The following is a 16,800-nucleotide window of genomic DNA, read 5'->3' as shown; positions in this document are numbered from 1 at the left end:
GGTATATTGGTCCCCTAAAAATATGGTTTAGGAAGCCCCTATGAACCTTCACCTTTTCGTACCACAGGTACGAATGCCATCCGTACCTGTTATTGAAGCCCTCCAAATCTATTATATCTCTATTTTCCAATCTTATCCAGTCTTTTAGCCACAATAAAGACGCGGCTTCATAATATAGACTCAAGTCCAGTAAGGAAAAGCCTCCTCTTTCCTTTTTGTCTACCAATATTTTCATTTTTATCCGCGGTCTTTTTCCCTGCCAGATATATCTTGCCAGGGCTCTCTGCCATTCCTTACACTGCTTTAAACCTTTAAGTACAGGGATAGTTTGAAATAAGAACAACATTCTGGGCAGAACATTCATTTTAACAACCGCTATCCTCCCCAAAAAGGATAGATATTTCACTTTTTTAGCTGTCATAATACCCGCCCTTTGTTCTAGATCTGTCGTTTCTTCCTTAGTTAAGTTTTTAACCAACATTTTAGTTTTATTTTTATTTACCTTGAGTCCTGCCACAGCACCAAACTCTTCAAATATTTGTAGGGCTTCTTTTACGCTATTCTTTGGGTCCTCTAGTGTTAGTACAATATCATCCGCAAAAGCTTTGATTTTGTATTCCCTCTTTCCAACCTTAATTCCTTTAACCTCTGTTGCTTCTCTCAGTCTCTTATTGAGTATTTCTAATACTGTTATAAACAATAGAGGAGACAGGGGGCAACCTTGTCTAGTCCCTTTATGTATATTAAAAAATTCTGTTGTAGTATTATTTATTACCAGTTTTGCCTTTTGTTCATGATAAATTGCTTCTATGCCTCTTCTAAATTTTTCTCCCATTCCCATAAATTTCAAACTTTTCATCAGGAAGCCCCATGAAATATTATCAAATGCCTTTTCGGCATCTATGAATACCAGGGCTGCCTGTTTATCTATTCTGGTGTCCAAATATTCAATAATGTCTATCACATTTCTTACATTGTCCCTTAGTTGTCTCCCTGGAAGGAAGCCCGTTTGATCTTTATGAATTCTGTTGTTTAAAACCTTTTTTAATCTTTCTGCCATTACGTCAGCAAACAGTTTATAATCATTATTTAATAACAAAATTGGCCTATAATTCTTCACTTCCAGAGCATCCACATCTTTTTTAGGAATCAATGTAATATATGCTTCCTTCCAGGTGTTCGGGATCCTTCCCTCTTTTATTATATTGTTCATCACTTCACATAACATTGGTGATACTTGGTCACTTAATATTTTGTAGTATTTAGCCGGAAGGCCATCCGGCCCCGGCGCTTTCCCGGATTTCATCTTTTTTATAGCCTCCTTTATCTCTTCTTGTGTAATGTTTTGATCTAATAGCTCTTTTTCTTCTTTTGAGATCTGTTGCAGATGGTGTTCTTGTAAGAAGCAATCTATTTCATAATCTGTTTCCTTTCCTCTTTTATATAAATCCTTATAATACTTTTGAAATATCTTTTTTATCTCTTTTGGTTCCTCTACCATCCTTTCTCCTTCCCTTATCTTACAAATCACATTTTGTTTCCTTCTTTCTCTTATTTGCCACGCCAAATATTTCCCTACCCTATTTGCTGATTCAAAGTTCTTCTGTTTCATCGTTTTAATTTTCCATTCAATCTCTTGGTTGATTATTGTAGAAAATTTGGCTTGTAGTATCTTTATATTTTTTGTTTTGCCGTCTTCTCATCAGGGTTAATAGTTAATTTTCTTTCATTTTCTATTATCTGTGTTAAAATCTGTTCTTTCTTTTTCTCTTTTTCTTTCCCTAAGTGACTATTTTTCTGAATCAAAAAACCCCTCATAACTGCCTTTCCTGCATCCCACACCATCTCTATAGCAGTTTCTCCATTTAAATTCCATTTAAAGTATTATTCAATTGTTTCTTTAGCCTTTGTTACAATTTTCTGATCATTGAATAAGAATTCATTCATTCTCCATCATCCTACTCTAACATCTTTACCTCTTAATTCTATAGAAACCGCATTATGATCAGATATTGTTCGTGGAAGAATTTCAGACTTAATTAAATTTTGTATCATTTCCTTCGATATCCAAACACTATCTGTTCTTCCCCAACTCTGGTTTGGGTTTGAAAAGAAGGTGTATTGTTTAATAGTGGGGTTTTTAAATCTCCAGGCGTCAATTAGTCCCATATTATCAACCATGTCACAAAAAGAGCAGGGTAGTTTACCTTCCTTCGTCTTTTGCTTTTTTGTTGATCTATCCAAGTCTGGTGCTACCACCCCATTAAAGTCACCCATCAGTATCATTTTTTGATCCATCCACTCCATTAACTTATTACCTAATTCAGAGAAAAAAACTGACTTTTTCTCATTTGGCGCATATATTCCAACAACAATTATTTTTTCTCCTTGAAAGACCATCTGTACTACAATCAGTCTCCCTTGATCATCTTTATACAATAATTTTGGTTCAAATTTTTCCTTTATATATATTACTACGCCTCTTTTCTTAACCTTATCCGATGTCACAAAGTCCAATCCTAGTCTCTTGTTACTCAGAATTCTCTTATGCTTGTTTATTACATGAGTCTCTTGTAGACAAATTAGGTCGCAATTCTTTTTCAATAATATATGTGCAATCTGGTTCCTTTTGTTTTTATTGTTCAGCCCATTCACATTCCAATTTAGTATTTTTAAAGTCATCTGTTATATAGTGTTAATAAGTTTATCAAATCTAAATAGAAACTACTGTTCTTTGTCTTCTATCTCTACTTCTTCCCTTTCTCCCTCCTCTCCTTCTTCTTCTTCGCTCTCCTCTCCCTCCCCCTCCTCCCCCTGTTGCTTCCCAACCTCCTCCTCCCACCCCGTCATCCTTCCAAAGTCCTTCTCGTATCTCCTTGCAAATTTCTGAAGTTCTGAAGGGGTGGACAGTTTAAATCTTTTTTCCTTGAAGTAGAATGAAATACCTTCCGGGATTTCCCATCTATACAGGATCCCGTTTTTCTTCAGCTGGTTGGTTAGTTTTTTATAAGGGTCCCTCCTTGGAAGAAATCTCGAAGGAATCTCTTTTAATATAATAATTGGGTTTCCTTCAATATATAACCTTTTGTTATAATTCTGTTTCAGTATTTCATTTCTTATCTCCAACGAATTGAACATGGCTAATACATCTCCTGGTAATTTTTTCCCTTTGGCTTTGACCGATTTTGTTTTTATCCTGAATATGTTTACAAGAGAGTAATTTATCTCTTCTTCCTTCCTGTCTAGCCAAGTTGCTAACTCTTTAACCATTTTAGATCTTATATTCTCATTTAGACTCTCCGGTATTCCTCTAAACTTCAGATTTGATTGATTTTGTCTCATCTGTGTCATAGCCATGTTGTCCATCAGCTCTTCCTGTATCTTTCCTATCTCTTTCACTTCTACTCTAATCCTGTCCACCTCCTTCTTACTGTCCTTCGTATCTTTTTGCACCCTTTTCATTGAATCCTCCAGTACCTTAGCTCTTACCGATAATTCTTTAACTTTTCCTGTCAGTTCGCCTACCACCCCCTCCAATTTCTTATCCAAAATATCTTGCACTTCTAATAACTTTCTCTCGATATATTGTTCATTATTTTTAAATTCTTTTCTTATTTCAGCCATCAAACTATCGTAATCTTTGATTTCTTTCGCCTCTTTCCCCTCTTCTTGTCTTGATGGCCTCCTTTCTACTGGTGTTCCCACCCCCTTTTTCGATCCGTTTTTCATTTTATATATTTAATAGTCTTCCTCCTTTGGTATAAAGAGAGAAAGTATTCTAGTGGCAAAACCCACGTCTCTCAGATGTTACAGGGAAAATTGAAGCTGTACTGTTTGTGTCGCTCCCCTCTTGAACGTTGTATTCAAAGAGGTGGAGGAGCGCTGTATTCCAAGGAGTGAAGGAAGGAAAAACCATCCACAAAAATCCGCGCCGGTCGTTGCTATCGCAGTCTCCGACCCGGTGAGACAGAAAGCTTCCTTTCCCTTCTCTCTAGTCCGTTAAACTGTTTCACTTTGTTTTGTCCGCCATTGGGGGGGGGGCCTAAGAATAAGGAGGTACCGTACCACAGGGGGGAAAAAAGAAGAAAAAGAAAAGAAAAAGCCTATTAGGAGGATAAGGGAAAGCGATCAAGATAAAGAAGGTAATCAAACAATGAGGGGTGGAAGAGGGTGACCCAAATATCAACCAGTGGCACAGAGCAAAAAAGAGAAAAGGAGAGAAAAAAAAGAAAAAGAGCTTGCAAAGTTCATAAAAGGACTATATAAGCAGCACAGAAATAATCGCCAAAGTTACTGAGACCATTGGCTTAAATCCCAGTGGCCAATAATCCCCTGGAACTTAAACGGAGTGTGGGGTGTGTCTTAATCCAAAAGTGGGCATATGGGTGTGGGGCAGGACCCAATTAGAGCGTCTCCTGAGTGGAAAAGCTTTTATATGTTGCAAAAAGTCCTGACCCACCGTCTTGATTTCGCTTTCCCCCTTTCCAAAAGTTCTCAGTCTCTTTCCGCTGTAGCGGTGAAATAATCTAGAAAGTAAACCCCCTCTTCTCCAGCCAACGTATTGTGCAATTTGATTGATCTGCCGCGGTCCCCGCTAATTGATTTGCGACTCCAATTAGCGATTTATGGCCGCCCGGCACACTTCCTCTTGCGCAGCTCTCAGTCACGTCTCAGCAGAGTTTCGCACAGCGGTGTAAACTGTCACGTAGTTTGGCTTAGCATCCAGACAAACACACACAGCACCGGTTTGTCTATTTACAGCTTTTATTCCAACATTTCTCAGGAATTTCCAGGACTATTTGCAGCCATGACAAAACTGCATCCTTTCCCCACAAAGCACAGAGTGGGACTGGCATACTCTTCCCAAGCTCCTCCCAAGCTTCCAAAATTGACGTCAGAATGGTGTGGCATCATGGGAAGAACTTAACCTGTTAAGTTCCAACCTCAACACCCCCCCTTGCTGCACCTTCTGACAAGACCCTTTTGAGTTCAACACCTTTCCCTTTGCCTTGTGCCCTTTCCCGGCATCTTTCCCAGGCACCTGTTGAACCCTTTCAACACTCCCAGAATCACACTGTGCGACACTTTCCCACGCACCCGTGACCTGAAACCCCTCTGACCCACTTGGGACAGCAGTTGTGTCTTCTCCGTCAGACTTTTCCCCCTCTGACTTGACAACCCGTCCGTGAGCTTTCTCCATTACGCTTACCGGAGATGAAGCCTCACACCTGGACATTCCTTTCACAACCCTTGGAGATGCCCAAACCTGCCCTGACCCCTGACCCTGGACCTGGTCCCCATCACCGGGTTCTGAACCCTGATCCTGGACCTGGTCCCCATCACCGGGATCAGCCTCTGCCTCCCTCTCCTCCCCTTGAGGAGACTTTGCACCCGTCACCTGGTGACGTATTCCCTTTTCCTTGAAAAACTCCTCCAGAGCAGACCCAGTAAACTGTGACCCTCGGTCGCTCTTGAACCCTTGCACCCTGGTGGAGAAACTTCGTTCCACCTCTGCAACCCAATCCTGGATCAGTTGCGCCACCTCCCCCTGTGATTTGAGAGAGAAACACCAGCCAACCTGGCTGTGGTCATCTGTCAGCGACAGCACATACCTGGCCCCACCCAGACTCTCAGACCTCATGGGTCCTGACAGATCTGTGTGAACAAACTTAAAGGGCTCTTTGGCTACCCTCCCAAACCCGGGGAAAACCAAGTACCTTTGCACCTTTGCATGCCCTGCACCCTTGGGACCTCCCACATTGTGTGATTTTACACCCTTTTGTGCACCTGTGCAACTTTTGCACATGACTGGGAACCTTAGCACACTGCACCTGTGCTTTTCCAGCATTCCCACCACCCTCCAGAGGCGTTTTAAGAATGAAGAGATCATTCTGCCCCTTTATATCCTTGGCAAGCATCCTCCCTCCTAGGGAGATTTTGCACACATCATCCTGAAAACAAACCGTAAATCCCATTTTCAGTAAATAAGGCACAGATAAAAGACAGTGGTGTATCCCAGGAACAGTACAACACTCCAACGTTTCCTGTAAAATAGACATAAAGAGATTTGTAACGTTAGTCACATATTTTTTCTGTCCATTTGCAAACAGTACAGTTTTCCCAACCGGAATTGCCTTGCAATTCCACCTCTCAACAGCAGGTGTCACTGGAATCAAATTGCAATTAGCTGCAGAGTCAATAACAAAACTTAGCTCTGAGCTTGTGTCACAGCTGTCTTCAGACAAAGCCAGACTAGCTGTTATTTGATAAGTCTCCTCCTGGCACCTGGCACGTCCACCAGCCTCAGTCCCACGCCTGGTTGTTTTTCCAGACTGGTTGCCATGGAAACCCGACTGATTCCCATGAGAGTTCAGCTGTTTGACCTTGGCAACATCCTGTCTTGCCTCTCTGCTCCGGTGGGGGCAATCTCGCCGCAGATGTCCCGGTGCTTTACACACGTAGCAACGACGAACTCCAGTGGAAAAACACTGCCTGGGGCTCTTTTCAGCTGGCTTGGCCCTCCTTCTTCCGGAAAAGCACTCCTTGCCAGATCCGCCCCCTCTGAACTGCCGCTTCATTCCAGCAGGTTCAGTGGAAAACTTTTCAAACTTGCCTTTGGAAGCTTCCGCCCCCCGACTTGCTCACTAGCACTCCTTGAGGCTAAATCATCAGGAACAGGGGCTCCAGCCATCTCTAGGCTTTCAGCTTCCACCTGCCCTTGGCCGCCTGCTGAGTCTTCACACAGACGTTTCAGCACACTCCAGGCCTCACACGCAGATTCAACGCTCCCCAGGTGATGTTGCAAATTAGCATGAACACCTGCTCTCAACATGCAGACCTCAGCTTTCATAGCTTTCTCCCTCTGCATTTTCTCCTCCAGAGAAACAGATTGCGACTTTCCTGCAACTCTGTCCACCAGTTGCACTGGTTCCCTCTGGGAAATGTCCCAAACTTCCGTGGCTAAAAACCACGCTCTCACCCTTTTTGTCCAGGTATTCCACGCTAGGACGGTGAGTTCCTCAAGCTGTTCAAACGGAGCTTGAAACACCTCCTGACCATCTGCCATCTTCCCCCGGGGCCCAGCGTACTCACGTAAACAAACAGCCGCTCTCCAGCTCCCGGTCTAGCAGATCAGCTCCCCTGCCTCTCACAACTTCAGGCAGAACTCCAAGCTGGCTTCAGCATCGTCGTCAGCTTGCCTTCAAACGTTAGGCACAGCTCCAAGCTCTCTGCAGCCTCCAGCACAGCGTCTTTCAGCTTGCTTGCTTGCTTGCCTTCGCCTCCTGCCGTGCTTCTCTGCTCGACACCGCAGATCAAAGCTTTTTCGGCAGCCTCCTCCCGTGACAGTTTTACGATCGATGATTTAGGTTACCCATAACCTGTGCAATTTGATTGATCTGCCGCGGTCCCCGCTAATTGATTTGCGACTCCAATTAGCGATTTATGGCCGCCCGGCACACTTCCTCTTGCGCAGCTCTCAGTCACGTCTCAGCAGAGTTTCGCACAGCGGTGTAAACTGTCACGTAGTTTGGCTTAGCATCCAGACAAACACACACAGCACCGGTTTGTCTATTTACAGCTTTTATTCCAACATTTCTCAGGAATTTCCAGGACTATTTGCAGCCATGACAAAACTGCATCCTTTCCCCACAAAGCACAGAGTGGGACTGGCATACTCTTCCCAAGCTCCTCCCAAGCTTCCAAAATTGACGTCAGAATGGTGTGGCATCATGGGAAGAACTTAACCTGTTAAGTTCCAACCTCAACACGTATTAGGTTGTGACTCTTTATATCGGGGAGAAGAACACGAAATGAGGGTGTTGGTACGGAAACTCGCTGCTTTCTCCAAACACACAAATCTCTTTTTCCTTCCAAACGTCACTGGAAGGGCGCTGCCTCTCCGCGTCTTCCCTCCTCCTGCTGCCAATCTGTTTTTCACTCTTTTAGCTGGCCCGAGTAAAATAGCAGTTTCTGTCCTTTGTACCAATATGAGAGGTGTGAGTAACAAAGAGGTGTGAATAATAAAAGTCTCTAAGCGTATGCTGCTTGACTCAGACCATGTTTACAGACGGCGTGCAAAGGAGTTAATTGCCATGAAACCGCCCCTGCAATCTCTTCCATAAACGCTGCTATCTCACCAAGTTGAACAGAAAAATTCCTTTCACTTCTTTCTAATCCCTTAAGATATTTTCATTTGTTACTTTGCCTCAGAGTCCTTATACTTTGTATCTGAGGTCTCTCTTCTACAACCACTTAGCGGCAGCTTTTTTTGTTTTCCCTCTCTCCCAGCCTTACGTTGTACTCCATTTTCTCTTACCGCCGGTAGTGGATTCCTGCTCCTATTACCTTTCGTAATCCTTTTACGCTGGGTTCTTTAGTTAGTCTTTTTATCAGCTTAGTTGGTTTGTTTTTCCCCAGTTTTATGACTGTTGTCGGAGGTTCACCGCTTTCACACGGAGCCTGAGGCTTCACAACACAGAGTCTGTTACATCCCCTTCATGCTGCAGCTCAAACCCTGCAAAACGCTGACAATACAGGGAAGCTTGGGCAGCGTCGCTGGGTACCTTGACCCTCAGGATAATCCTCCTGGGGTTACGAGGTTCATGGAGCCTTCGTGACCCCTCTAGACCTCTGTGTTGTTCGAGACTCCCCCGAAGGGCAGGCTCGCGCTCCTTCCCGTGGCTGCGGCGTCCCGGAAGTCCCTGTAGATGCAACTCTCTCAGTTGCCATGGTGACCGGACTTGTCTCGGCGTTCCCACACAACTCCACAGCTCTTATCTCTACTTGCTGCAGGTGGCCGGCCTTGAAGCCTTTAGCTCTTTTCAGCTTCCCAGGCTCCGACTCACGACGTAAACAACTCTTAGCAGCTTTTGGAGAAAGAGGCGTCTCTGAGCTTTCACTGGTCACTGCCCCCCCCCCACTGCACACGCAGCCTCCAGGACGTTTTCATGCACCCCCTCTGGTGGGTAAAGGGCTCCCAACACTTGGCCTCTCTCCTGGCTCCTCACACAGACACGTTGCAGCATCCAAACAGCTCCCAGGCTCAGCAAAAGCACCAGCAGCATTGCCAGCAACAGCAACAGTCCCTTCGCCCCCCTGTGGGGGTTCCCAGCTCCTCCCAGCTGTCTATCGGCTCTCAAGAATGTGGCCGGCGCCATCTTGCCTCTCCCTTTCGGATGCAGCCACTTCTCGGCCCTTGCTTCCCACCCCAGCTCCACAAGATTCTCGGAGTGCTAGCCAAGCGGCCTCTGGCCTTTTTGCACCCAGGACAACTGGCACCAGCTGAGCATCCACATTTTCTGCCAAAAAAGCAAGCACACATGTCAGGAAACTGACATCGGAGCAACAGGATAAGGAGAGGCTCTCCGATTCTGCAGGAGAAGGTACCAGCACCAGGGGGAGACGCAGCTTAATAGAGGGGGAAGGAAATCAGCGTAACACCAAGGATCCAGGAGAGCAAATGGGGGAAGAGGGGAAAGGGCTCCGGGATTCTTCCCTGGACGTCAGTGAAGAGAGCATTGGTCCTCCACTACCCACGCCCTCCCTGCGCAGAAGACTCCCGCGCAATGAGAGGCGGAGACGACTGGGTGTCAAACAGATTTTATGCTGGAAGAGGTTTAAGAAACGCCCACAGACAGATACTGCTAGCGAGTGAGGCAGCCACGCGGAGATGGGCTGTGCAGCCAAGACGGTTTAACCCAGGCCGTTAAGCTCCCAAATGGGGACAGTTTACGCACGAGTAACTCCAAACCACTACAGCAATCTGTCTGTCACCGAAAGTTGCTCGTGCGCAACAAGCAGGCGGCATCATGAGTAAGACAGGAGAAGTCAGAGCCACGGAAGGGGCTGCTGGAGGACAATCGCTGGCAGAGAGAAACTGCGACTTGGAACAGCACATAGCCCTCTTGACAGCGAGGCTGGACGAACGACGGTCTCAAGATGCCCAGGGCAAGCCCACCCCCATAGCAAGGAAGGTACCGGGACTGGTGCATAAGTTTGGGGGGAGGTCTCAAGATTACGGAGCGTTTAGAACAGAAATAGAATACGCCTTGAAACTGCAGCATAACGATTTTGCAGACGATGAAGCGCAAGTGGCTTATATCGTGGGTCACCTGGAGGATGGGGCTAGGGAATGGATCAGGCCCCTGATGGCGACGCAGAATGCAGCCATGCAGGACGTACGGAAATTCTATCAGGCGATGGACGCGATGTTTTCCAGCGATGTAGAGCAAAGTGTGACAAAACGGGAACTGATGAACTGTAAACAGGGAGACCAGTCAGTTAGAGACTACTGGTCACGTTTTGCTATGATAGTTCACCGTCTCGGGTGGCAGCTGGACTCTGAACCCATACAAATGTTGTTTGAGGAGGGGTTGTCACCAACGGTCAAGGATGAGCTTTCGCGCGCACCCCGCCCACAGTCCATGGACCAGCTGACCAAAGCTGCACTTGCGATTGGTGTGAGGCAGGAAGCGCGGGCTCAGGAGAGGCGGGAAGGAAGAGAGCAGCGTTGCCATGACTACCGCATTCCTAAGATGCCAAGGCAGCCGACAGACTTCCGGTTGCGAGCGACGCCATCGCAAGCGGGGATTTCTTCCTAGCGGAGAATCCCGGGTTTTTCGGAGGATTTAGGGGGGTCTTTGGGCGCAGTGACCCCCTGAAGTAGTGTCTGGAGGGTGTTCAGACACTCAGGTTCCCGCGGAGAGCCACAACGCAGACCACCCGGCCACCAGGTAACTCCAACGGGAGCGAAGAGAGCGGCGGGGAGGAGATGTGGGCTAAGGGGAAGCCATAGCTAACTCCGGAAAACGAAGCCCCGAGCTTGCTGGGGGAGCCCACAACTCTCGAAACCAAGGAATTCGGGCTTAAAATATTTTCAAAGATAAACTAGGACTTCAAAGGAAAGCACCGGATGAAAAATAAGTAATTACGAGACCGGCGCTATCTCCAATCAACGTGTGCGCATTTGGGAAGCAAAGTTGTTAAAAGTGAAAGTGAGTCGCTGCTCGCGGCTATTGTTTCTTTTCCCCTTTCAGGCTGTTACAAACTAACTGATACAAACTAACTTTTTGATTGTAAAAGAAGAACCCAAGCTAAAAGGGGGAACGGAGGGTTAAGATTTGCTACTTCAAGGTCCTCTTTGGAATTTTGAAAGGGGAAGCTGAAAGTCTAACTGTGATCCTTTTTTAAAAAAAAAAAAGACTGCGCAACAGAGGAAGTGTCTTCGACTCCATTGTATGGTCAGCCTTCCGGGCTTTCTCCTTTCCTGCCTTTCCCTTTTTTTCGTAAAAGACTTTTTTTTTCTGGTGCCCACCAGATAGTTTATTCGGACTTAACTTACAATATCGGACTTTCAACTGGCATTGGAGAATTGAAAAAACTGGCTCGGCAGTTTTGAAATATCCCCCATTTTTACTGCACCACTTTTTATTTTTTTCCCTTCTTTTGTACTTTACCCAGCTACACTTCAGAGACCCTGGGCACCCAGTGGCCAGGAGGATAATTACAACCTGTTTTCTAGCTCCTCTCCTTAACCTGTTTTTTATTGGTTGTTTATTGGTTGTTCGTGCTCCATTTGATTCCTCTGTTTGGAGGTCGGACTAAATCTGATTCTACAACTACTCCATAAGAACTTATAAGGATTAGCCCAATTGGGGGCAGAAGATTCCTTTTCTTTTTTCCTTCCCCTTTCTTTTCTCTTTTGTCTCCTGCGACTGGAACTTTGAACTTTCTCTTTTTTTCCTCTCCCTTTTTTATATTTGTTTGTACTTCTTTGCGATACAATAGGAATATAATTGGGGAAAATTTTGACTTCTAAAGGGAGTAGCCTAATTGGTGGCAAGAAGAATACTCTTTGAAGTCTCCTGGACTTAATTAATTACCCTTCCTTAACTCTAGAGGGGGGTGAAATTTGGAACTTTTGGTAAACTTTTGGTAAAAGGTATAATATCGATACTCCTAAGTTAGACTTATATGAATTAGTGAATTTGAATTGGATTTTGAGTGCTGTAAGTGAACAAGGTTGGAACCCATAAAAGGTTGAAGTGATATTAGGGTGGTGTCAACTCTAAGTTAAAGGTCATATTGGGAGGATGTCCCACGTACCTAAGAAAGGTGGGGAGGGTGGAACACCAGGAGATAGGAGAGGGTCCAAACCAGATGCAGACTTTAAGGCAGAAATTTTGAAAATGTTCGCCGAAATTAGACAGAGTGAAAAGAATATGGAGGATAAATTGGAGCATGTAAATACAAGAATAGAACAGGTGGATACGAGAATTGGGAAAATGGACCAAAAGATTGATGAAACTGTAAAAGAGCTAAGAGGTCAAATTAAAGATGTCTCCAAAAGAACACAATCTCTGGAAGAAGGAATGAAAAAAACAAGAGTAGAAATGAAGGAAGTGAAACGGGAAGAAGAGAAATTAAAAGCAGGATTATTGGAAGTTAACAAAACACAAGAAGAAGTATGGGACGCAATCGCGATGAATGAATTGAGGCAACGGGAGGTGAATCTTAGGCTGAGAGCAGTCCCCGAAACACAAGGTGAAAACATCAGAGAGAAATTGACAACAGAAATAGCACAATGGTTGGCGATACCCAAAGAAGAAGTTGAAAGATCAGTTCAAAACGCATTCAGAATAAGAATGAGAACAACCAGAACAAAGAAAATGCCTGGAGATTGTCTGATTACCTTCAAAGATAAAGATATGAGAAATTTAATCCTGCAAAAAAAACAGAGAAAAAAGATTAAATATTGATGGGAACTACATAATTATCTTTAAAGATATTCCAGTAAGATTGTTGAAACGAAGAGACCCATACAAGCCATTGGTCCAAATTCTCAAGAAGAACAAGACTGAATTTAAATGGGAATTCCCTCAAGGGATCTCATTTACCTACAAAAGTAAGAAACACAGACTTACTAGTCCGGAGGAAACAAGCAAATTCCAGAGACGCTATAAGGAGTTGACGGTAGAAGAGGAAGAAGAAAGAGGAGCAGTAGGAGGAGTTGGTCTATTGGAGAGGAAGCATTTGGAAGAAAAGGAGAAGGAAAACGGAGAGTCGGAAGAAGAAGAGGAAGAAGAAGAAGAAGAGGGAGAAGAACAGGAAGAAGCTAGATCATAATTAACTAGATAAATCTTTAATTGGGAAGGAAAGATGGCGCTAAAACTATGGAATTGGAACATTAATGGAATGAATGATAGGAAAAAAACGAAACAAAATTGAACAATACTTAAAAAAGAAAAACCTCGATATCATCTGTCTTCAAGAAACACATGTGGCAAAAAAGCACAGGAAAATTTTGATTAACAATAGACTGGGAAACGAATTTGTATCTTCTGATAAAGGGAAAAAGAGAGGGGTTGTACTATATGTAAAGAAGAATATTGAGGCTCATCAAATCTTCAAAGATGAAGAAGGAAGAATAATTGTAATACAGATTAAATGGCAAGGCGAAAAAATAATAATTGTCGGGATCTATGCACCTAATGGGAACAAGACTGATTTTTATAAAAATCTGGAAGAGAAGCTGTTTGAATACATGGACCAAAAAATGATACTTATGGGAGATATGAACGGGGTAGTTTCACTGGAAACTGATAGATTAAGAGAAAAAGATGTAAGTAGAGAAGGAAAATTGCCTAAGACTTTTTTTACTATGATAAAATTTTTTAATTTAATTGATATATGGAGACTCAGACACCCGCTGGAGAAGCAGTTTACGTTTTACTCGGAACCAAATCATTCTTTATCAAGAATTGATCAAATTTGGGTCTCTAATGAGTTAACTCCAAGAATCCGACAGATTGAGATTCAACCAAAAACAATATCAGACCACAATCCAATAAAAATGGAGGTTAAAGGATACGAAGAAAGATCATTTAGATGGCGACTTAATGAATATCTCCTGGACGACCAAAAGCTTATTCAAGAGGCAAAGAAAAAACTGACAGAATATTTTATGGACAATATGAATAAGGGTACAAAAATGAGTATAGTCTGGGACGCAAGCAAAGCAGTAATAAGAGGATTCTTCATTCAACAGAATGCGATTAAGAATAAGAACACGGAGAAAGGGAGGAAGGAAATTTTAAAACAAATAATGGACAATGAAACAAAATTAATCAAGAATCCAAACAGCTTAAAAATAAAAGAGAACATTAAAGTCCTGCAGACACAATTTGCAATGATTATAAATAAAGAGGTGGAATGGAACATCAAAAGGCTTCGACAGAAAAACTTTGAATTTGCTAATAAATCGGGCAGATGGCTTGCGTGGCAAATCAGGAAAAGGAAGGAACAAAGTACAATTAACAAAATTATTGTAGATGGAGAAGAAGTAGAAAATCCTAAAGTTATCAGGAAAGGATTCTTGGATTTTTACAAACATCTCTATAACAACAGAGAAAAGAATAACATGAAGAAAATAGAAAGATTTTTAAAGGAAAAAAGTGTGCAAAAGATCCCGACAGATAAGAAAGACCGACTGAACGCCCCAATTGCAAATGAGGAAATAATCAAAATAATAAAAGAACTGAAGAAAGGAAAGGCACCAGGACCAGATGGCTTAACATCCAGTTATTACAAAGAACTGAGGCACGCCTTAATAGTACCAATAAAGGAAGTTATGAACAATATATTGAAACAACAGGATATCCCCGGAACGTGGAAAGAGGCCTTCATTACGCTCATCCCTAAGCAAGATTCTGATTTGACACAAGTAAAGAATTATAGACCAATATCTCTGCTGAACACAGACTATAAGATCTTTGCTGGAATATTAGCAAAAAGACTAAAGAAGATATTGCAGGAAGTAATACATATAGATCAGGCAGGCTTTCTCCCGGGCAGACAGATGAAAGATAATGTTAGAAACATAATAAATATTTTGGAATATCTGTCTGCAAGGAATGAGAAGCAAGCCTTATTAATGTTTGTGGACGCAGAGAAGGCTTTCGATAATATATCGTGGGAATTTATGTTAAAAAATTTAGAAATGATGGAAGTCGGGAATGAATTCTACAATGGAATAAGGGCAATTTACTCGGAACAAAGAGCTAAATTGATTGTGAATAATATACATACCGAAGAATTTAAGATATTGAAAGGTACTAGACAGGGGTGTCCTCTTTCGCCGTTGCTATTTATAATAGTCCTGGAAGTCCTTTTGTGTTCAATAAGGAATAATGACAAGATAAAAGGAGTGACAGTCGGTAAAAATGAATATAAGGTCAAAGCCTTTGCCGACGATATTGTAATAACGATTGAAGAACGTAAAAACAGCTTAAATGAGGTATTGGAGGAAATTGACCAGTTCGGTAGAGTGGCTGGATTTACGTTAAATAAGAAGAAAACAAAAATAATGGTTAAGAATATCGACCAGAGTTTAACGGATGAAATGCAACGAGAATCAGGGATTGATGTGGCCAAAAAGGTAAAATATTTGGGAATATGGTTGACCCCAAAAAACATTGATTTATATCAGAACAACTATATTCAGGTGTGGAACGGAATTAAGAAAGATTTAGAAACCTGGGGTAGAATGAAACTGTCCTTTTGGGGCAGAATATCAACGATCAAAATGTGTGTGCTTCCAAAGATGATATTTTTGTTTCAAATGATCCCTATAATTAGGGGAATAAGCGTGTTTAAAGAATGGCAAAGAACGCTTTCGAGATATATCTGGCAGGGCAAAAAGCCAAGAATACAATTTAAGTTACTAACAGATGCCAAGGAAAGAGGCGGTTTTGCCCTGCCGGACTTAAAACTATATTACGAGGCGTCCTGTCTTTGCTGGTTAAAGGAGTGGATAAAATTAAATAACAACAAACTATTAGATCTAGAAGGTTTCGATAATAGGTTTGGATGGCACGCCTATTTATGGTTGGAGAAGAAGAAAGTCCACAAAGGTTTCACCAATCATGTTATTAGGGGTTCTATAATAGAGGTTTGGGACAGGTACAAAAATATTTTGGAATTTAAAGTCCCGCATTGGTTGTCACCACTAGAGGTAATGTCGGTAAAGAACATTGATATGAGGCCAAATTGGATAACATATGGTGAGTTGGTAATGAAAGAGGGGGAGAAATGGAAATTGAAGCCGTACGAACAAGTTAAGGACCAGGTTTATGATTGGCTGCACTACTTCCAGGCAAATGCAATGTTTAATAAAGACCTTAAAGAAAGGGGCTATATAGAAAAAGTGTCTAAATTTCAATCAAAAATAATTGATAATGATGTTAGGATAATCTCAAAAATGTATAAAATACTTTTGGAATGGCAAACAAAAGACGAGGAGATAAAGTCGGTCATGATTAAATGGGCCATAGACTTCGGTTACAATATACAATTAGAGGACTGGGAAAAGGTATGGAATGAGAACATGAAATTTACTGCATGTACAGCACTAAAGGAAAACATAATGATGGTGTACAGGTGGTATATTACACCGGTAAAGCTGGCAAAAATGTGCAAGACATGTAATAGGTGCTGGAAATGCAAAGAAAAAGAAGGATCTCTCTTTCACATGTGGTGGGCTTGCAGGAAGGCGAGGGGATTCTGGGAAATGATCTATAGTGAATTGAAAAAGATGCTTAAATACTCGTTTGTTAAGAAACCAGAATCCTTTCTGTTAGGAATAACAGGAAGAGAGATAAAAAGACGGGATTATAAACTGTTTCAGTACGCTGTTACAGCGGCAAGAACACTGATGGCCCAGAGGTGGAGACAGGAGGAATTGCCGACCTTGAATGAATGGAGGATGAAACTCATAGATTATGCAGAATTGGATAAAATGAC

General features: G+C 42.7%; 1 long non-coding RNA gene across 1 annotated transcript in view; it reads right to left on the bottom strand.

Moving 5' to 3' along the window:
- Positions 1–16,800, bottom strand: part of LOC310697714 — a 294,210-nt gene that overhangs the window by 149,279 nt on the left and 128,131 nt on the right. The window contains exon 2 of the long non-coding RNA XR_014521151.1: positions 5,399–5,612. This is a non-coding gene — a long non-coding RNA (uncharacterized lncRNA). The remainder of the gene's footprint in view (positions 1–5,398; positions 5,613–16,800) is intronic.

This window comes from Podarcis liolepis (assembly GCF_965112155.1).
Source record: "Podarcis liolepis genome assembly, chromosome: W".
In the NCBI taxonomy this organism is placed as follows: Eukaryota; Metazoa; Chordata; class Lepidosauria; order Squamata; family Lacertidae; genus Podarcis; species Podarcis liolepis.
The sequence above is the reverse complement of the archived record's forward strand: the minus strand, read 5'-3'. Positions and strand labels throughout refer to the sequence as shown.